The 23,446-nt window shown below is 40.0% G+C and overlaps 1 protein-coding gene across 4 annotated transcripts in view; it reads right to left on the reverse strand.

Annotated features, from left to right (window-relative positions):
* TANC1 (tetratricopeptide repeat, ankyrin repeat and coiled-coil containing 1) overlaps positions 1-23,446 on the reverse strand; it is a 184,389-nt gene that overhangs the window by 152,251 nt on the left and 8,692 nt on the right. Inside the window, exon 2 of one of the 4 annotated variants that reach the window (XM_067472248.1) lies at positions 3,954-4,064. The exons of the other annotated variants lie outside the window; for them this stretch is intronic. The gene's annotated coding sequence lies outside the window, so the exon portion shown is untranslated. The remainder of the gene's footprint in view (positions 1-3,953; positions 4,065-23,446) is intronic. 4 annotated transcript variants of the gene reach the window in all.

The raw sequence follows: 23,446 nt of genomic DNA on the forward strand, positions 1-23,446 counted from the left end.
TTTTTTCTCTCTCTGCTCTATCTTTCTCAATTCTTTGCTGTCTATATATTGTTCTCACTCTTTCCTTGTAATACACAATATTTTAAAACCTTAATAAAAAAAAAAAAGAAACTAGAGCTGACGTGGTCTATCCAATACAGTTTTTTGAATCAACACCCCAAATAACCAAACCGAATCTAAAGTTGACCAAAACCCGATTTGTAGCCCTACTGGTACTAATGTTGGAGAGTGGTCACTGGACAAAGTGGTCCCTGGTTTAAAAAAAAAAAGGTTGGGAACCACTGTCCTAAAGGATTTAGAAGGCCAAATGGAAAATTGCAAAATTGCAATTAACTGAAAAACACATCTGTGACAAATCAGTACATGTATTAACCACCTGGTTTACTGAAGAACATTAAATCATACTTATTTTGTTGTACACATTAATTTTTGATAATGCTGAGAAAATAGAAGTTTAAATATCTAAAATTGCTGGTAAAATTAGTGCATCTTAAGTGTATCTATCTGTCTTTGGGGTACTTTAAAGAGAGGTTGGATGGTTATATTTGAGTGGTGTTTTAGTTGTGTATGTCAGGGGATTGAACTAAATGGGCCTTGTGGTCTCTTCCAACCCTATGATGATAAATACCAATCTTGCCCTCCCATTTGTTTTCATTATACTCTTGGTAAGGTATGTAGCTTTGGCTGTCTTAAAGGTTATAGACCACAAAGGCAGAACAGCCTGTCAGAGTCTCCACCTCAAAGAAAATCTGAAAACACTAGCATAGTCAGAGCATGGAGATAACAGATGGAGAAAAATCAATAAACGCGTAAGTCCATCAGAGAAAAACTCAGAAGTGCTCTCACAATGCTACAACTGTGGTAGTCTAGTAGAAGCAGGTGAAGTGAAAGATGTGCATGAAAATAGGGAAGATCGAACCTCTTCCTAAAACTAAGCTGCAGAACATATGGAATGAAGGTCACAGTGGCTGCAGAGATACAGAGAGCCAATGGGTATAATCGCATGAGTGCTGGCCTATGACTCTGTAGAACTGGGTTTAAACTGCCACTTGACCTTGGGCAAGTCACTCTCTCTCTCTGCCGAAGAGGAAGGAAAAGGCAAATCTTGCCAAAAACATCTTATAATGGGTTCACCTTAGGGTTGCCATGAGTCAGAAACAACTTGAAGGCACACAAGAGTGACAGCGATGAGTGCAGAGGTGCATGTGCTTGATGCACAGGGTTCATCATGAAGAACATTTTACTTCCAAAGACAAAGTTGGCACCCAAACACAGGGCAGTGCTGACATGGAAGAAAGTCTTAAATTCACAGAGATCCCGTGTGATTTTGGGAAATTGAGTGGGTGGAGGCCATGGAAGTTTTGCACATTTACTTATCAGTTGTTTATATAATTCATAATGGTACTAAGTTTGTCTGGAACAGAATTATTGGGGAGAAGGCAGTATTTTCATTAGCTATCACAGATTGCCCACTCAGAAGCAAGCCTTGAGGTCAGTAGATTTTTCTTCCAATTTCAGGCAGCACTAGTACCTTTATTCTCAAAAGCCTACCCTTCCCAAGGAGATCTGTACCAAATAAGTGAAATATTCCAGGGTTTTTCCTCCCTTCATACCTTTTATACGTAACGTGCATACCATTATCTTTGGCCTGTCAAACGTTTCCAAAAATAGGAAAACAAAAATCTGCTCAATTTTTCAGAAGCAGTAAGAGAGGGAGGTTTATATAACATTTGCCATTATGCTTTTTTTAAATATATAAAAAGCCACGTGAGAAATTACAGGAAGAGGCCAATAGTCAGAGTACATGTTTGCCTACAAATCTGAAAGTGCTGGAACCTGTTCTTCAAGCTATATTCATCATCTCAAATATAAAGCTTTTGCTCCAAATTGGAAACACCTGTGTGCTGGTTTGGAGAGTTCATTATGGGCCAATTCAGCCTACCGCACAGAATAAGTAAAATTATGCCTTCTCTCATTTGCAGCTGGATGTAGAAGCCCTACCTGTGCCATGTCTACATGTCTGGGCGAAGTCAAACACGAAAGGTAGGTCAGAGTATTTTATTGAAAATTGAGGTCCAGATGGATGACCTGGAATAGTCCCCTGTCTGCCGCTTTGAAATTCAAGGCAATAAAATAGGGCCATTCTTCCCAGGTTCCACCTTATTCTTTCACACAGTATGCACAAGCACTACCCAAGCACTTGCACTCCTTGCAATAAACAGGGATCGGTCACCAGCCAGTCTCCCTGTGTCACAATAGATCCATGCCCAGCAGCACCCTTAACTTCATCAACCCACCCATGTACCCTTTTATCTCAGTCGCTGGGACCCTTCAAGAGATCTTAGCACCCATTGTCCCTAATCAGATGCCACCATGGAATCCATATCCCCATGGATAAACCTATCAACACCCACTGTGCCCATGGCACAACCTGCAATCTTTTCCCAATCTTCCCTCTTCCAGATTAGATAGACACACTAGACGACAAACGGCTTCAAGTTCAACCAATGACAGTTCGTTGAAATTCCTGCCAGGCCTCTCCGCCAATCAGTGGTCGAAGTGAATGGACTTTTAAACTTTCAGCCAATCAGCAGCGGGTCCAGTCACCGCAGCTCGCATAACTGTTTTTCATAACTTTCAATGCCTGTAAACTCTTATAAAATGTCTCTACCGGGAGCGCTAGGACACGTCAGATCTAGGATCACCTTGTCCCCTGACATCTGCTTTGGCCACTGGTGAATAAAGATCTATTTTCTTGCCTTCATCTCTGCATGTCTTCACTGGAACATTAGAGCAAGGAATGCCAAGAATCTGAACCCTATAGTTGAAGTAACAGCTAGGAACAGGCTGCCCTGAGTCCCCTTTGTGGGGAGAAAGGCGGGGTAAAAATGAAATAAATTTAAAAAAAATTAGGAAACCGGCTAGTAAATTAAACTGAGTAGCAAATTGAAACCCACACATGCTCCATTTTGTGTTCATGGCATAACTTCATACTGTAAAAAACAATTAGGGGTCAGGATAGAAGAAGGGACCTTGTTTTGATCTTTGGGATACACCAGATCATGCCAAATGTCTTGTCAAAAATGTCTCTGCACTCGAAGGAAATAACCTCTTTGCATTTTGTTCAAGACGCTTTTCAGAAACATCAAAGCTACCCTCAACTATTTCTGAGAGAGTACTCCCCTTTCACATTCATACTTATCTTATGAAGCTGAACTGAAAGAGGAAGGGGGGAAAAGTTGATCCACCATGAAAAGTTCAACTTGCACCATCTGATAACTTTGATGTTCTCCAGCCATTTTGTTTCAAAGGACTTACGTTTTTATTTAGCCAAAGGCAGAAAGCAAAAACCAGATTTGATGGGAGGTTTTATTTAATTCAAAGCAAACTTTTTAAAGCTGGAGTAATTCATACTAATCAAAACCAGCAAGTCTTCAGATTTTTAGCAATTAAAGGCTCTTCACAGCTGGCATTTGGGTCTCCACTAATCTACACATTTAAACTAAGCTTTCTTTAGCAGTTCCTCACCCCCAACACACACACACATTTTAAGGCTTATGTAGGGCAGAAACCTATGCCATGCAGTATTTCACAACTATCCTAAAATCAAAGATAATCCCAACACACTACCTCTAGTAAACAGAAGTAATACAATCCCACACAACTACACCTCTATATGGGTACTTGTTAAGTAAGAAACCATTTTCAGCTTCTCTCCTGGAAGATATGCATTCATCTAAAACAACCACTGTGTAAAAACAAACTTTCGAACGATGTATCACACATGCTAAATATAACTTCAAAAAGGCAATTTTAACTGTCATGGCTAATTTAAAATTTTCAGATTTGTTTCATTTTTCATATCTACTAATACCATATGCAGCCATCCTGACCCAACTCAACACTGAAGCATCCATGAAACATAATTTTAGTGCTAAGAAATGTAGACTTACCATTCGCCAATTCTGGGTCTCTCAACACATCTCTGTTATAAGTGTATCATTCTCATATAAACACCTCATGTGTTCACTTAAGGTGTGAAACAAATCATTACAGGATTAAGTCTGTAATAAAGAAGCAGAAGTACTATATGCAGTTCTGGACAGTAGTATCACAGTATGTAATCTTCACCTCTATTATTTATTTATTTATTGAGTTATTAACATGACATTCTCCTAATAACTTCCTTTCACAACAAATATTTTTTCCACTTATATTCATTATTATCCCATTTTCAATTTAGTGACTAGATGAATCCCTGGACTATCCCTGGTGCTATATTCCAGGATCTGATCCCAGGTTTTCTGCTTTAAACTGGATTATATAAACCCGCACTGCCAGATAATCTGGGATAAACAGAAAACCTGGGATCAGATCCTGGGATATATGCCCTGTCTAGTAGGGCCCTACATCAACCTTTCTGCAGGTTCAGGACAACCAGATGTCCGGGACTCCTTTCCCACCACTGCTGCAGTTCAGGAGTGGAGAGATGTAAACACCTCAACAGAATCCAAGGCCAACCTGAAGCAGCAATGTCCATGTTCTTATACAATGTTGACCAAAAAAAAAAGTTCAACATTTACCAAAAGCCAAGTACAGTATTCCCTTCCTACTTTGCAGATCACTTACTGTGGACCCGCTGTTTTGCGGTTTTTAAAATATGTGTACACACACACACACATATATAACATAGCGAGGGAACACTTTACCGAGGACGGAAGAAGAGCCACCCCCTTGCCCTCCTTACTTTCTTCTTCCTCCTCCTCATCGCCGCCTGGGGCTCTTGCATCCATTTGGGCCCCGCGCCGCCTCCGTAGCAAGAGGTCCCGGCAGCGACGAGGAAGAGGAAAGAAAAGAGGGTGAGGGGGTAGCTTTTCTTCCCTCCTCACCCTCTTTACCTTCCTCTTCCTCCTCATTGCCACTGCTGGGGCCCCGCGACACCTCCGCTGCCTCCTCAATTGTAAGGCCCAAGTGGCAGCAAGAAGCCCAGGCAGCGACGAGGAGGAAGAGGAAGGTAAAGACGAGGGAGAGGGCCTTCTCTGTGGTGGCCCCTTGGCTCTGGAATTCGCTCTCCAAAGATATTAGGCAAGCCCCCACCCTGGCAGTCTTTAGGAGGAGCCTGAAAACTCAGCAGTCCCAGTGTGCCTTCAATGATTGAATGAATAATACTCCTTGGCTAAACCCTACAAAAATGCCCTTGGGTGCACTTTACTTGACCTGTCAGTGCAATTAAACCCTATTTTATCCCCTGTCCTTGTTACATTGTATTGCTCTCTTACCCAGTATATTAAAATTTTAATCTTTTGTAATTGGCCCTGCCCACTGTGACCAATTTCTGTGTTCTAATGTTCTGATTTTATATTGTCTGATTTGTTATTTATATTAATTTCTGTATTTTATTTTTTCTTTATTTGCTGTTGTGTTCTTGTGTTATATAGTTTTACTGTATTGCTGGGCTTGGCCTCATGTAAGCCACCCCGAGTCCCCTTGGGGAGATGGTAGCGGGGTATAAATAAAGTTATTATTATTATTATTATTATTATCATTATTATTATTAAAGAGGTCGAGGAGGGGGCATCCCTCTTCGCGGTTTTTCACTTATTGCGGGTGGTCCTGGAACGTAACCCCCGCGATAAGTGAGAGAACACTGTACTATGCTTTTAGAAAACATTATCAAGACCCAGGATTGTTTCTCTACACATTTGTTATTAATATAGAGCAAGTACCAACTACACCACACAACCACATGCTACTTAGCAGATTTATGTGGTAGGATAACGTAAGCTGTGCTGTTAAAAATTTAGTTTTTTACTTTTTTAAAAAAAACAGTATTAGGTAAACAAGTACTTCAGAAAGTACCACTTATTGGGGTTGGATTGAATGCATATACACACCAGCTGAAAGTCATACTAGTTGAGATATAGCAAATTCATGACTGTTGTCTAGACTCTTTTAAAAGCCATCAGAGGAATTCTGGACTGGAACCACTGAAATGGAGAAAAGATGCAGCCCTTTCTCCCATGATATCCCCCCATTTTCATTTAAAACCCACATCTGTCCTAGCTATTACACATCTCATTAGGATAAACATATAAGCACACAGGCTTTTTCCACAAGACAAACAGCAATATGAGTGGGAAGAGCCAAGATCAAAAAAATAGCCCAGGGAGCACAGCACTTTCGTTCCAATCCAATTTGGAGAGCCCTGCAGCTACTTTTAATGATGGATCTTAACAGCTCATACACTTTAACCCTCGGGCATTAGTTACACTTCGACAGCACTTTGCAAGGAACTATCCTCTGATTACTTCCACAGCACATAATCAATAGGGAAGGAGAAAAAGAGAGGAATGCCATGAAGCTGCATCGTCTTGTTTGTTTGTTTGGCTTGGTTCTGCAAACTTATCTTCTGCAAACTAGGGGTGGGAAGGGACCAGTGGAATTTGTCTCACATCGATTCAGGCTGCCTCATCTTTCTCCGGAATGTAACCAGACTGAAACAAACTTCCTCCCACGGACTGGGTGGGTTTCCGTTGTTGTTACTGCTCCTGCTGCTGCTTTTTGCCAGATCAAGCTTTACAGCAAGAGTGGGAAATCTTTGGCACTTAAGTGTTTTGGACTTTGGCTCCCACAGTCTCAAACTACTGACCATGTCAGTTGGGGTTTCTGCAACGGAAGTCCATAAAAAATGGAACAATCAACTATGATACAGAAGTATTCCTGACTGTATATTGGTTGCCCTTAACTCCCCACTAAAGGCAAAGGTGTGTGAGGCTAAATGAGAGACCCAACATGATCTCACACTGGAACTATCAGAAGATCACCAATTGCTTTGGCAAAGTTGAAGGCAAGAGAATGCATTTTGAAGCATCATTTTGTCTGTGTGTGTGTGGGTGTGTGTCAAAAGCAACTTGAGAAACCAAGTCGCTTCTGGTGTGAGAGAATTGGCCATCTGCAAAGGCGTTGCCCAGGGGACACCTGGATGTTTTACTATCCTGTCGGAGGTTTCTCTCATGTCCCCATATGAGAAGATGGAGGTGACAGACAGAAGCTCACCCCACTCCCCAGATTCAAACCACCAACCTTCTGGTCAGCAATCCTGCTGGCACAAGGATTTAACCTATTGCACTATCGGGGCCTCCTGAAGAACTATAATTCAATGGGACACATTTCTACGTCTTATTGGCCCTGTTAGGCTTTATCTCAAAGACCACTTATGTTTTTCGATTCCAACTTCCTAACCCATATTGGATATAAGGGCAGCCACAAAGATACTGTAGTAATGATCTTGAGATCATGCTAAATATTTGATTTTTAAAAATTATTTAATCTCCATTCAGCAAATGGAACATTTCAAGTTCCCAGAGTAATGTTTGCTTACAGAATCCAAAAGGACATAGATCTTAAAAGGTGGATATTTCGTGGCGTTGCATCTGAAAATTTGTAAACACTATATCTGAGTTTCAGCCACCTGTCATACACTGTTGTGGGTTTTGGAAGCAAAAACAGCCAGAACAAAAAAAAAAAGTGCTATTACATCTGTGTTCGTTATAATTTTCACAAACAAAGAGCCTTGACAGCTACTCAAATCAAAGCTTCCATCTCAAGTGAGCAAGCGTTTTTGACTGGTTGTTTGGAAACAGTGACATACCCTTGGTTCTGCACCAGCAAGCACTCCATTGTACACAAGGCAGTTCTGTACCCCATAATACTCTGGAAATCTCACTGGAATCAGAAGACACTTCAGATTAAATCACTGAAGACAAGTTTTGTTGTTTTTTTAATCTACCGGGATGAAAGTTATATAGATGCCCTAAAGTAAGGGTAAAGTTTTCCCCTGGTATTAAGTCCAGTCGTGTCCGATTCTAGGGGATGGTGCTCATCTCCATTTCTAAGTTGAAGAGCCGGCATTGTCCGTAGACAACTCCAAGGTCATGTGGCCGGCATGAATGCATGGAGCACCGTTACCTTCCCACCAAAGTGGTACCTATTGATCTACTCACATTTGCATGTTTTTGAACTGCTAGGTTGGCAGATGCTGGGCCTAACAGCGAGAGCTCATCCCACTTTTGGTCAGCAAGTTCAGCAGCTCAGCGGTTTAATCTACTGTGCCACCAGGGTGCCCTCATAGATGTCCTAGAAAAAGGGAAATACTGATTTTTCACTATGTCTCCAAAGTGTCTTGCTAAATTTTTAAAATGCAATTTCTGGGGTTTGTCAGTGAATTTCTGAAGTAAAAAAAAATCCAAAAGAAAATAAGAGTTTCATATCTTGCTGTGTTCCCTTTTTATTTTAAAAAGAAAACACGCTTGTTTGGGACTGTTTCTGCCTCTTTCAGCAACTATTGAACAAATCTCTTTTGCACGAAAAGCAAGAATCCTATAGCAGTAGAAGGAAGTGTGCCATTTGGTTTTCAGGAGCACGATCGCTGGCACAAATACAGCAACAATTCCTGTGAACCCAGAAACAGTCATCTTGAGAAAGAGAAAACAAATGGAGGAAAGCCAGAATGAGTGAGCCCAGACAGCTCAACCAGGTAATACTTTTGTTGAGCTTGTCTATTAAAAGAAAACAAGCACAATAGTGTCACATTTGCTGGAACCTTAAAAAGAGCAACAGACGAATCGTAGCCAAATATAGCAGTGAAGAATCCCCTGCAGATGTATTTTGAGGGCACAGGGTGATTGAGTGTTCCTCATCTGGCACTGCAAGGCAGATAACTCTTTTGTCCGCAGCATTCTTGTGTTCAAAACAGGAAAGCTGGCCAAGTAGATTCTACTGCTCAGATTAGTCTAACAAGCAAGAAGTGAAAGCAAAGCAACGAAATCCCACATCACATGGACTGGAAGACTGGTTGTATGAGAAAAAGTTTAGATGTGCCTTAAGCACACAATATATCTTATCACTGTTTCTAACATGATTATAACTTGCAAGCCTCCTCCTTCAAACATGGATGGGTCTAACCAGCCCAACCAGACTTGTAAATACTTGCCAAAAGAAACCAGAAAAGTAACTAAGGATCGCATCCAGGCAAAGAATCAAGAAAACCGGTTGTTTTCCTCCTGTTCGGGTTTTTTGTATGTATATAATACATTACTTTAAAATGAATTACTTTGAAACAGCTTAACATAACAGAAACAGATTGAAATTTGCATTCAATCATCTATTAAATATTCAACCCAATGCAGGACCACTTGCACCAGCATACTGATATTCCTCCAAATGCACATCCAATTTAAAGTAAGGGAATAGCACAAATAACTAACATTTCCTCTCATGAGCCAATCTAAATACCAATCTATGCCCACAAATGCAAATTCAAAAATAAATCATACTCATTCCCAGTGCATTTATTTTAACTGGATGTATATGTACAGAATATATTATTTTATGTACAGATCCAAACATGCATCTACATTCCAATACAATTAAGCACTAGCAACTACAAGTATTTTGAGAAGAGCTTGCTTTGCTTGAACAAGGAATAATGTTTTGCGTTCAAGCTTTAGGATGACAGAATGGGTAAAATATTCAAGGGTAGCCACCATGAGATGTCAGATCTGGCCATGGTAGTACATACCTTAGTTACAAACTGACTGGATTACTGCAACGGGCTCTACATGTGGCTGCCTCTAAAGACCACTCAGAAGCTTCAACTGATACAAAGGTCAGCGGCAGCTCCACTGGCTCCCAATGTTAGTCGTTACTTTTAAAGCACTGGTTCTCAACCAGAGGGTCCCCAGTTGTTTTGGCCTACAACTCCCAGAAATCCCAGCCAGTTTACCAGCTGTTAAAATTTCTGGAAGTTAAAGGCCAAAACATCTGGGGACACACAGGTTGAGAACCAGTGCTTTAAAGCCCCAAATGATTTGGGTCCAGACTACCTAACCAACCACCTTCGTCATATGAACCTGCCCAGACACTGTGATCATCAGGAGAGACCCTCCTCTCGATCCCACCCCTGTCCCTGTGGGAAACGAGAGAGAAGGCCTTTTCTGCAATTGCCCCCCACCTCTGGAACTCTCTCTTGAATGTCTTCAAAACGGCCCCATCACTACTCTCTTTAAGGAAACAACTGAAAATCTTCCTGTGTTCAAAGCATATGGTGAAATTAATAATTGAATACATGGCCTATGAAATATGGAATGGTTTATGAAAACAGCTTTTAAATTTCCCCTTTACTAATGTTTAAATGTTTTTATAGGATGTTTACTATTGCTTTTATTGCTTTTATAACAATTTGTTTCATACTATTAAAATATTCTATTTAAATTGTATTACTTATTTATAATTGTACAAGGCATTGACTATTTGCCTTTTTATGTCTCTGAGCTGCCCTAGGTCCCCACGGGGAGATGGGGGAGGGGGGATATAAATAAAGTTTTGTTGTTGTTGGTCACAAAGCAAAATACAGCAAAATACAAAATACAAAAAATAGTGATAAGGAGAGTGGCCTCTGCCTGAATCAAGATCTATTGAGGCCATCTCAACTGAGAAAAGAAGTAACATTAGAGGCAAAATGTAGGCTTGTGGCTTTAACAGCATCACTTTTCATTGCCTGTATGATTTTTAACATCTTTGCCTGATGAAGAAGCCAAGGGAGCTTTGAAAGCTGGCATGATGTATTTTGTGCATTTTAGTTAGCCCAATATAGTACTGCATCACTGTTTTGTGGATTTCATTTTTTGTATAATAGGTAAGATTTATTATTTTCAAATCATGACTGTTTAGACCATAAATTTGATTTAAAAGCCATCTGACCTAACATGGAAGGCCATTTATTACAATGATCTATTTGTGAATTTCGCAAAGACATCTGTCTTTCCAGTGCAGGAAATACCTCTGCTCATGTCACTCCTATTTGTACTAGGTGAGGTTTAACTGGTTATGACAGGTTGAATATCCCTTATCTTGAATTCCAAAATCCAGAAATTCCAAAATCAAAATTTCCCAAATGGGTGGCTGAAATTGTGATACTTTTGTTTTGCGATGATTCAGTATACATAAACTTTGTTTCATGCACAAAATTAATAAAAATATTGTATTCAAAATTATCTTAAGACTATATCTAAAAGGTATGGAGGAAACATAAAATGAATTTTGTGTTTGGTCTTGGGTCCCATCTCTACAAGATGTTGTTGTGTATACACAAGAATTGCAAAATTAGAAAAGAAATGAAATACACAACACTTCTGATCCCAAGCATTTTTGGATAAAGAATAATCAACCTATACCAGAACAAGGGCCTAAATTACTGTAAACTGTTCTGTATGAGGAGGCCCACCAATCTTGATTTTATTTAAATATCAGGGGAAAGTTTTGTCTCTTTGTGTTTGTTTTTATTATGCCGGTTGTTTTTATAATAATTTTAAAACTATTTTGTCAGTGAGTTGCCACCTTGTCGTGGTAAGGGGGCTTGCGTGTTCCAATGAACCTGCGGGCGTAACCACCGGTGTCATGCACTCCCAGGCCTGCAGGGGAGGTTCCGGAATGACTACAATCCAAAGACCTCCACAACGGATCAGGTGGAAGATAACATGGTACATGTTACAATGGCTGTGAAGGCAAAAGAAGGCTGCAACAGATTAAGAAGCCACTGTCGTTGTGTTAACCAACCACTGGTTGGGGCCCTCACTCTGTCAAGACTGTGCATTGATCAGCTGTGCACCAAACTTCACACATTAAAAAAACTCATGCACAGGTGTCTTCCAAGAACTTGGAAGGCCATCATATTCGGACGAGGAAATGCGTAAGTAAGTAATGTTTTAATGCCATTTTGATAGGTTGATAAATTTCTACACAAGGATGGTGAACTTTAAAAACTTTTGAAATATTTGTTTTAAAATCCTTAACAGAGATAGAGAAAATGCTACCTGCCAAATGTTTTGATCTACAGCTGAGATTGGCAAAGTTCAGCCAACCAGCCACATGTAGCCTTTGTGGTCTCCTTGGACCTAAAATGGCTCAGAAAAGGCAAAAACTATAATGAAAATATCTCCAAGGAGTAATAATATATATATTTTTGGAAGCAGGTGTGGTGAAGAAATGTCTCCCGGAGGATCCTCTAGTTTTACATAGTTGCCCACCTTAATCAACAACTTCCATCCATCACGGCAATTTATAAGAGATTGTGGGAATTGTAAGCAAAAACATCTGGAATGCCAAAGGTTTCTAAGCTCTGCTCTAAAATAAAGAAAACAAAAATAAAACGGAATAGTGGAGCCCTCTCACACTGCCGCAGACTTTAAATCACAAGGGCTTTTGAGCAGGGTACTAACTTCTTTGAAATGAAAAGATGATACACGTCATTTCAGCCAAAAAAGAAATTCACAAAACATTTCCTATGCACCCACTTTGTCCAGGATGCACGCACACACATGGGCATACATGTTTTGCTCTTCCTCCTCAGTGGGATAAATCTCTGGGGACAGTTTTTTTTCGAGCCTGTCCCTTTGTAAGCTGCCCCGAGTCCCTTTGGGGAGATGGAGGCAAGGTATAAAAATAAAATTTTATTATTATACCATACAAACATTTTAACCTAATAGTATTTAGTTTCATAGGATGTTATTATCATATAGGCTAACATTCCCCAAACCTTAATGTTCAGGATGTATTTATACAAACACCCCTGTACCAAAAATGTCAGTGTTTTCTTTCTCACATGTATTCTATCTTAACTTTATTGACCATGCCTGGGACCTTCATGTATTCTACAATTTTTATGCTATATATTATTTCCCACCCATTTCGGTTTTTGTTGGATGCAGTTTGATTTGATGAAAATCAGAAACAAAACTTTGACTTTATTGGAGTTCATTACCCTGAAAGGGTATTTTAGGATATCAACAAGCCCTCCTGTTCTCATTTAATCTTCATTTCTTTCCGCAAGGTAAACAGATGATAAACTGCCCATAGAGAAAATCCATGTAGAGTTAAGCACCTATTCATTACATAAAAAGCTACACACTACTGCAGCGACACTAAATAATTTATTTTTATGCATTTTACATTAAGCAGGGCCCAGGAAAAGGTTCATTCTAGACATGAAGAAAATACTTATCATTAAAGAAACAGCTTCTGTTTGGTATATTCACGGTAGAAATTTCTATTCATGGCAGAAATCCAAAATTGAAAGGCAAGAGTTCTAGCATTTGTCCTTTTGCAGTCACAACAGACAAAATCAAAGCAAGGATGATAAGGTATGGTGTGACCAAAAAAAATATCAGAGTGAACAGATCAAAAGGGAAATATAGTATTCCATATCACAAATATCAGAGAAATCAGATTCCCTGTCACAAATATTTCATGTTATCAGTCACTTGAGCTTAGAGACCAGTACTACTCAAAGGGGCAGTCCCTTACCCAACGCAGGTCCCCGAGTTGTTGGCTGCCAGTTACCAGAGAGCTTCCAGAGGAAAAGAAGAAGAAACGCCTTTTGCCATTTTTTTTCAATATGCCTGGCATATTGGAAAAAAAATTCAGATTGCTTGAGAAGTACTTCTCTAGACTGCAAATTCTTCCTCTTATTGATATATTTACATTAAAATGCTACACTGATGAGCAAGGGACTGTGAAACTATTGAATTACATCTATTAAGTTCTATTCCATCACACTTGGACTGCATAGATATACAGTCAGCATTCGACATCCAATGATTCTGCATTCAGATTCAGCCATCCACATCTTGAAAATATTCAGGTTTTTTTTAAAAAAAAAACCAAAAACAAACCTTAATTTTTACTATTTTATATAAGGGACAACATTTTACTATGCCACTGTATATAATGCAACTTAGGCATCTTTGGAGTTTTATATCCACAGGGGGTCCTGGGACCAAATCCCAGCAGATAACAAAGGACCACTGTACTGGCATTCAAGTCACAGTAAATGTGTTTTGTATTTTCACAGCCATTAAAATGGTTTTAAATTAATGGTTTTAATATTATTTTGTTTGCTTTGAACCTTGCTATTACCTATTGCTCTAATTGTATTTTGCTTTAATTCATATTGTGAGCAGCCTTCTCACACTGAGTGAAAGATGAGATATTAATTCATTGTGTTTATTTGGTCATTAATGATTTTGTGTTATTACCAACACTTCTTGGTGAACAATCAAAATCGAGCTTCAATGCAATTGCTGTTGCCCTTTTTAAAAAACTGCATTCAATTTTCATAAACTACTATTTCCACGGCGAATGCAAAATATGTATGAGGTGGGTTGTTGTAGGTTTTTTCGGGCTATATGGCCATGTTCTAGAGGCATTCTCTCCTGACGTTTCACCTGCATATGTGGCAAGCATCCTCGGAGGTTGTGAGATCTCACAACCTCTGCGGATGCTTGCCACAGATGCAGGCGAAACGCCAGGAGAGAATGCCTCTAGAACATGGTCATATAGCCTGAAAAAAACCTACTACAACCCAGTGATTCTGGCCATGAAAGCCTTCGACAATACATGTATGAGGTGTTCAGCTCCTCCAGCATTACTTCCCAAGATAAGGTTCTATTAAGATTGTTTTGGACTTCAACACCCAGAAGTTTTGTTTAGCAAACCCAAAACATCTGGAGTAACACTGACCTACGCATCTTCCTCAACCTTGTTCCCTTCCGATATCTGGATTATATCTTCCATAATCTTTGATGCAATGAGTTCACTCTAGATGTGACTAACAATAGGAATTAATCCCATGTTTACAGCAGTCTATAGCATTTCACTATGAGTCAACATTAAAAAGTGTTTCGAGTGTTGGACTAGAGCAGTGGTTCTCAGCCTGTGGATCCCCAGGTATTTTGGCCTACAACTCCTAGAAATCCCAGCAAGTTTCCCAGCTGTTAGGATTTCTTGGAGTTGAATGCCAAAATATCTGGGGATCCACAGGTTGGGAACCACTGGACTAGAGCCATGAAAACCCAAGTTTTTGAATCCCCACTTGGCCATGGAAACCCAGTGGGTCACCCTGTGCACCTTAGGAAAATCTCATTCGCTCAGTCTCGGAGGGATGCTATGGCAATTGCTAGGAAAAACCGTAGGATAGGGTCATGGGTCTTACTGGGCTTGAAAGCACATAACAACTACAATTCTAGCAGTCAGACATTAGCACATAGTGTCAACAACTAGAAAGCTCCTTTTCCCAGAATTTTTTTTTACAACACAGGCTTGGATTCCAACTTACTTGGCTTAACAAAGTTGACAGAAGCTCAGTTCACTCCTCCCAAAGACTATTTCCTATCCATGAACTTTTAAAAGATAACCTAGGAGTCAAACCATGACACTGGAAGGGGGGGGGGGGGGGGTAAATGTTTAGACACTTATATCAACCACAAGATCTAGAAATTTGAGGTTATTTTTGTCATAGAGACCCCACATTGAAAACCGTAAGAAAGCCTTCCCATTGCCACAGTCTTGGCACATGAAAGCCACTAACCGCATCCTTGTGATGCAAGACCACACACCATGCAGACACTGGACTAAAGATGAATATGTATAACCCTACAATGATTATCTTTCTGTATAAGTTATTCCTTGCAAGGCAGTCCAAGAGATCATCTCCACAGCCATCAATATCCAGTACAGATCCCAAAACTGCAGGAGATATGTTAAAAAAAAAAAAACAAAAACCATGAATACCTGAAACCATGCAAAACAGTGACATCTATATTTTGACAATATTTGGCCTATACGCATACCATAGAATCAAACTGGAAGATCTAGACAGCACCACAAACACTTCCAAGAGAGTATTTTTTATAATGTGGATAAGTGAATTTCTGGATATACAACAACAACAACAACTACTACTACTACTACTACTACTACTACTTTATAACGGTCTCATAGACCCATCAGTAAAACCAACAGTCATTATAAATTCTCCCATCTCAGGAGAAGTCCGTTGTACAAGATACATCTACTTGGTTTCAAGTAATACCGCTATCAGAGGTTATTTGCTTTCTCAGCCTTGTTGCCACTGCAAGGAATTTTGCCACTATGAGAATCTGTGTATAAAGAGGTTGTACTATATCTCTTTTTTGGGCAGTAAATAGAGGGTGGGGTAAACTCAGCTTACAAATGCGATTGTTCTCCATCACCACTTGCTGAAAAATGTGCTTCAAGCCTAGCGATACAGCATCTTAGGCTCAATCTACATGGACCATTCAATGCAGTTCAAAGTCAGCATCAAACTGCTGTGGCTAAACAAGAAATACCCACAAAAGTGTGTGGGCATGTGCAAAAGTGCTCTGTGGCTTGTGTAATCACCATCCTGGCCTCAAACCGGTTCCAGTATTTCCTATGTAATCATCTGGACAGCGAAACTACATTAAATGGTCAGTGTAGATGGGCCCTAAAGCAGTGGTTCTCAACCTGTGGGTCTCCAAACGTTTTGGCCTTCAACTCCCATAAATCCTAACAGCTGGTAAACTGGCTGGGATTTCTAGAAGTTGTAGGCCAAAACACCTGGGGACCCACAGGTTGGGAACCACTGCCTTAGGCTAAACTTTCCATATAAAAAGAACATACATCAATGCTGCTGGCATCATTTTATTCTTCTTAGGCTGTGAGTCATGTGGGGCAGTCATGAGAAAAAGTGACATATACAAATCAACAATGAATAGCCTGGCTACAAAATGTTATGGATTTGCAGCCAGAGAGTAATATTCTTTTCCAAGATTTCCAGGTCCACCCATTTTCCCACCATCAATCCATCTGTCAGCACACTTAACTGCTCAGTAGGCATTGAGCACACTCCTTTAAGAAGCTACTTTCTGAGAAGAGGATTTGGGGAGGAAAGGACTCCTGAAAATCCTCGACCCACTCACTGATGCTTCCTTTTTGAGTATGGATCATGACATCTTGTTGATACAGGGATCAGAAATTGGAGAATGAATTTTTCAGTCATTTGATAGTACAATCAGCCTTCCACACTTCTGAGGGCCCTTCCAGACTGGCCCTATATCCCAGGATCTGATCCCAGGTTTTCTGCTTTAACCTGGATTATATGAGTCCCCACTTCCAGATAATCTGGGATACACAGAAAACCTGAGATCAGATCCTGGGATATAGGACCTGTATGAAACGGCCCTGAGTGTTACTTTGGCAGATCTGATTATTCACCAATTTGATTAATATGGTCCTGGAAGTGTTGTGTGTTGTGCACCACTAACCCCACTGAATGTGGAGGGCTGGCTGCAGAACAAAATAGGTGTAAATTCAATCCTATGAAGGCAGAATATTGTACCTAGGAACTTTGGGGAAATAAGGACACAACATGCCTTCTACTTCAACAAAGTAGGGCCTGGCACAAACACTATAGTGCTCATCTTTCTTTGCAAAGCACAGGCAGTCATAATCCAACCCTTGACCAATGTGCCTTGAAATGTAATAAGCTTTACCACTATCATAGTGGCTTGTATTTGTTTACATATCTCTGTCTTTTTTCACTATGGTAACTTCCAACACAAGAAATACTGTCTATCGGAATCCAGCCAGCAGATACAGTTCAAGGTTCAGCCAAAATCTCGTACAGTTCCCATAGAATATCTAATGAATCTGACCACATTTTTAGCTCTCTCCCAACTCTTTTCTAGGTGTAGAAAGGTGTTTCAAAAGATTATGTGTGCTTTTTAAAATCAAACTTGTATTACATCGTAGCTGTTGTGCACCTTCAAGTCATTTCCAACTTATAGCGACCCGATCAAGGGGGTTTCTTGGCATGATTCGTTCCTCCAAGGCAAAGAGAGTATGGTCAAAGGCTTTCATTGCTAGAATCACTGGGTTGTTGTAGGTTTTTGTGGTATATGGCCATGTTCTAGAAGCATTCTTTCCTGATGTTTCACCTGCATCTATGGCAAGCATCCTCAGAGGTTGTGAGGTCAGAAAGCGTATGCTTTGCCCAAGGGTTTCCATGGCCGAGTGGGGATTCAAATCTTGGTCTCCAAAATCATAGCCCAATGCTCAAATTATTATGCCACGCTGCTCTTTATGTACAGTTAAATAATATATAGGCTTCCCTTGCGAAACCTAGGAGGAGACATTTCTGCAACATGAAATTCCATCTAAAAAACCATACAGTTCAGCACAGTCCTCGTCTGACTTTCAAGTGATGCCCTCCTATTTGGAGTTGCCATGGCATCAAGACTCCCATTAAAGACACAAAATGTCTCTTTCCTACAGGCAGTTATGGGAAGTTAGCAAATTTGGAAAAGGGCCAAGTATGCTTTGGCTCTGAAATAGACCTAATATATCATCATTTGGACATTCCAGTGGTTAGCTAAACCAAGAAAGCAGAACAACTGGCACTTTATAACATCAAGTAAAGGAGAGATCCACATGCACTGCCAAAGTCATAGCCATGCCCTATATACGGGCAACTATTTTCACATTTAGACATTTGCTCTCCTGTAGCAAAACAGATCTGAAATAAATACCATTGACACCCAGCTCTCCACGACTGATGCTGAATCACAGCAATTAGGAAGTCTCAGGATGGTTTTCGATTTGGCAGCCAGGAAAAAAAATACACACTTTGTAAAAAAAAAAAAGTCATCATCAAATCTTCAGAGGAAATTCTGAAGGATGCAAGATATCATATTTATTTCCTTTGCTACTATAAGTTGGATAATATGCCAAGCTTCTATTTTAAGAGGCAAACAAAACATTTTGGCTGACGGTGGAACTTTGCAAACAATTGACATCCACTGTCTAATCTGTACCAGAGACTTTTTTATACAGAGCGCTTGACTGCAGCGTATTTATAAATACTGTAATGAGTACTTTCCTAGCGATCGCAAATTCTTCTGCTCCTAGCAATCAAAAAGAACCCTGCTATTAGCAAGAAATTTCAGCTTTCCCATTAATACAGTAATACGTTTTTTTACCAAGCAGAAAAAAATGTTACTTCCTAAAAATATTACCGAAGAACTTCTTGAGCTGTTGCCACATAGCAAGAACTACGAAGTAGAGGAACAGCTGTCAAGATAGCACAACTTCTATATATGAATTCAGTGGGGTTTAGTCCTAGGTATAGGATTACAGCCTTTATCAGGGAAACGTCACTTTTAATCTTCATGCATTAGATCAAGGCATTTCAGTACTGCAGCAGAGTTAAGTTTTGTTGCAGAATCCACAAAGAGTTAGACCTACAAAGTACATATCTTTGACATTTGGGGGAGTTTGAGAAAATGGTTAGTCGCTAAAGGAGGATTTTCTTTAAGGCAATCTAATTGATACAAGAGGGGGAGAAAGGAACCACTGTCACCTAAGCAGTTTCCCAGATTTCAGCCACTTGTCATGCTCAGTTTTATTTAACAAATAAAAGAATTGTGAATTCCAATAAATGTATCCTGATTTTTGTCATTGCATACTTTTTCTTTGTCCCCATTCAATGTAACATATGGCAGGGCAAGGAATGTCTCATGCTGTTTTTCAGGTATCTTTGATGCAGCAAATCAGACATTGTTAAAGGTGGCCCCACTCCGGGAAAATCAACCTTTCTTCCAATTATGGTGGGACCTGTCCTTTCAATGGGGCCAGGAAAAATTGGAAACTACAAGTATCATTGCCTCAACTTGCAATACATTGGACATCTCATTGAAACCCCAAAATCTGTCACAACGACAATAATAGTAATAATATTAATAATAATTGTATTGTCAAAGGCTTTCAAGGCCGGAATCACTGGGTTGTTGTAGGTTTTTCAGCCATGCCCATACAGCCCAAAAACCTACAAAAACACAGTAGGACACAGTAAACGAAATTTATATGCTGGATTTTGTATCACAAAATCACAAGTCGAACACTTCCCAAGCGTTTAGGACTGTGTGATATATTTTTGAATGATGCATACAGATCCAAATAAGGTGGCCTTTTGCAGTTGACAGATCGTAATTTTGTATATTATTATTATTGGAACTTATATTACAAATACCATCTGCCTACAACAAAAAATTGGTGGGATCACAAGCCTGAAAAAGTTACACAAAATGAACACATCAAACTACCCTGGGTCTTCCGAATTCAGACTGACAGAGTTTTGGAGCACAATACTCCTGACCTCACAACTGTTGGGAAAAACAAAATATGGATCATCGATGTTGCAATCCCAGGCAACAGCAGGATTGATGAGAAACAACAGGAAAAGCTGACATGATACAAGGATTTAAAGATCAAGCTGCAAAGACTCTGGCACAAGCCAGTAAAGGGGGTCCCAGTGGTGATCGGCACACATCAGCAAACTGGGTGCAGTGCCTAAAGACTTTGACCTGCACTTAAAAACAGAATTACCATCTGTCAGCTGCAAAAGGCCACCCTACTTGTATCTGCAGGCATTATTTGCTGATGCATCACACAGTCCTAGACACTTGGGAAGTGCCTGACGTGTGATCAAATACAAAAGCCAGAATAGTGATCATGTTTGCTGTGTACTAATCTTGTTGTGTATCAAATAATAATAACAATAACAATAACAACTTGTGCAAAGACTCTGGCCAGTAAAGGTGGTCCCAGTGGTGATCGGCACACTGGGTGCAGTGCCTAAAGACCTTGGCCTGCACTTAAACACAATCGGCGCTGATAAAATTACCATCTGTCAGCTGCGAAAGGCTATCCTATTGGGATCTGCACACATTATACGCCGATACATCACACAGTCCTAGACACTTGGGGAGTGTCCGACGTGTGATCCAATACAACAACCAGCAGAGTGATTTTGTTTGCTGTGTACTCATCTTGGCGTGTTTCAAATAATAATAACTTTATTATTGTATCTTGCCACCAGCTCCCCAAAGGGAATCGGGGAGGCTTACACAACAGCACAAGGTGCCTAAAAACAGAACATAAAATGAAAACAATTTAAAACACAAAATTAAAAACAAATGGACATATAAACAACAACTGACAATTAAAAATAGGGCACATCAGCCAATGGCGGTAAGCTATTATATCCATATCCAGGTAGGAATAATGGAACTGGGAATGGGATAACTGCAAAGTTGCAGCCATGGGAAGAGGACATAGGATAAAGTGCAAGGCTGCATAACAATTGCATAGATAACTAGGGACAATACCACATGGCCCATCTGGTACAATCCCATGTAGGAATATAAAATTAAAGCACACAGCTGAAACACCACTGAAAAAAGACCACCTGAGCTCTATTTAATCACTTCCAAAGAAAGAGAAATATAGTCGAGATGCAAAGATTTTGCAAGTCGCTTTGGATGTTTAAACTTCCAAGGTAACCAAAGGTTAATTTAGGCAACGAAATAAGCACCATTTAATGTTCTTCATCTAACACAGATGGTTTGTACATGTTGTACAGATTTTGCACAGATGTATCCTTCAGTTAACCACAATTCTGTAATTTTTCCATTTGGACTTCTAAATCCTTTATGATATATGCTAAACCTAACATTACCTTCCCTTCAAAATTTCTTGGGACTTGAAGATCAAGTTTATGCTTGTAAAGAATTCTAACCATCTTGGCTGCTAACACTGGTTTTACGGTCAAAGCTAAAGGACTAAACCTAACTGCAGTTTTCAAGCCGTGTAGACATATTGAATCAACAGAATTTACAGAAGTGTTGACTTGTCATGTTCCCAGTGATTCATTGGGTCTGTCCCAAGGACCAACAATTGGATTCGGCCCAAAAGTAGAATAGAGATGGGCAAATCTCAGTTGGCTCTCTCATTTAAATATTGTAAACTTTGATATATTCTGTAAACACTGATATGGTTAAAACCAAGGTGAAACTAAATCCTACCTATGTGTCCCTTGTAAGATACTTTTAAAATTGGATTTTCTATGCTATCTACATTGGATCCATCCTGAGAAAAAGTGGGTTCAATAAATAAATAGATGGAAAACGCAGGATAATAAACCTCATGACTTCAAGTCAGCCTCAAAACACAGGAAACGCCCCAGATTAATGTTAAACCCCATTCTTACCATAGGTTTTAACTTCACTAGTAGTTACTGCATTGGTCTACATCTATACAACAAAAGTAAATAGCCACTAACTAAGTGGATACCAAGGGCCCACCGTATAGGGTCTTGGCCTAATTAATGAAATTACTGGTAAGTAAGCAAGAGGAACAAAAAGTATAACTAACCCTACATTATAATATTGCTAATAATATTACTGCAAAACTTCAGCATTAGTTAGGGAAGCATTCTGCTGCAAGTATTAACATCACAGCATCAACTGCAATTGTTTTCAGCGTTGATTGCTAGCCTAAGACTCAGTCATGGTGTCCCCGTTTCAGCTCTCATTAATGAACTCATTAGATAGGTTTATACTGTAAGGCTTGTACAAATCATTTTCTTTCAGCTCAGGCCCTCATCTGAAACATGAAAATAATACTAAGAATTAACCTCTACAGGACTTGGAAAAATTATAAAGGCAATGGCCTGAAATCTATCTTTAGTCCCAATGCAAATAGAGCTACTGAATCAATGGGATTCATGTGCCACCTTACCAGTCAACAATTAATTCAGTGGATTTACTATAACTCGAACTAAATAAATACGTGAGCTACTTTTAGCATTCAAGATGCAGAAAGATGGATGTCAATCAACACAACGTACATAAGTGATCTCAATCTGTAACACATCTGAAGATGTGGGTTTATTATATCAACAAAAGCGAATCTATGCACATAATTAAAGTGAAAAATGTGTATGTGGCAGAGAGGTCCGCTTACACAGACAGATTCTATATAATTTACACCACTCAGGAGACACCAACGGCCCTCCCGCCAATGTACATTGCAGGTTACAGTAAGCACCACACTCCAGGGTTCCTTTCTCTCTCCAGTGGTGTGCAATTTGCATGCCCCCACCCACTGCCTCTCGCTTAACCCTTTTCTACAATTTCCTATGGCACAGAGGAATTGATCTGCAACTGAACAGGATTTTGGGGGACAGACTCAACAGGATGGAAGTTGTAGTTCACCCTGCATCAAGACACAGCACTGTGACCCCCGCCAAAAATGGACTGGAACCAAACATGGCACAGAGAAGCACCATGACCAACTGAACATACTGCTGGGGTTTGTGGGAATTGACTTCAATTTTGAGAGTTGTAGTTCACCTGCATCCAGAGAGCACTGAAACCAGCCAACGTCGGATCTGGACCAAACTTGGCACACAGACTCAACTTGGCCAACTGTAAATACTCCCTTGGCATTTGGGAGTTGCAGTTCACTCTTATCCAGAGAGCACTGAACCCAGCCAACGTCAATTCTGGACCAAACTTGGCACACAGACTCAACATGGCTAACTGTAAATACTCTCTTGGCATATGGGAGTTGTAGTTCACCCTTATCCAGAAAGCACTGAATCCAGCCAACGACAGATTTGGACCACACTTGGCACACAGACCCAACATGGCCAGATGTGCATACAAGCATGGTTTGTGGAGTACTGACCCACAATTCTGGGAATTGTAGT

This window comes from Anolis sagrei, chromosome 1 (assembly GCF_037176765.1).
Source record: "Anolis sagrei isolate rAnoSag1 chromosome 1, rAnoSag1.mat, whole genome shotgun sequence".
Lineage (NCBI taxonomy): Eukaryota > Metazoa > Chordata > Lepidosauria > Squamata > Dactyloidae > Anolis > Anolis sagrei.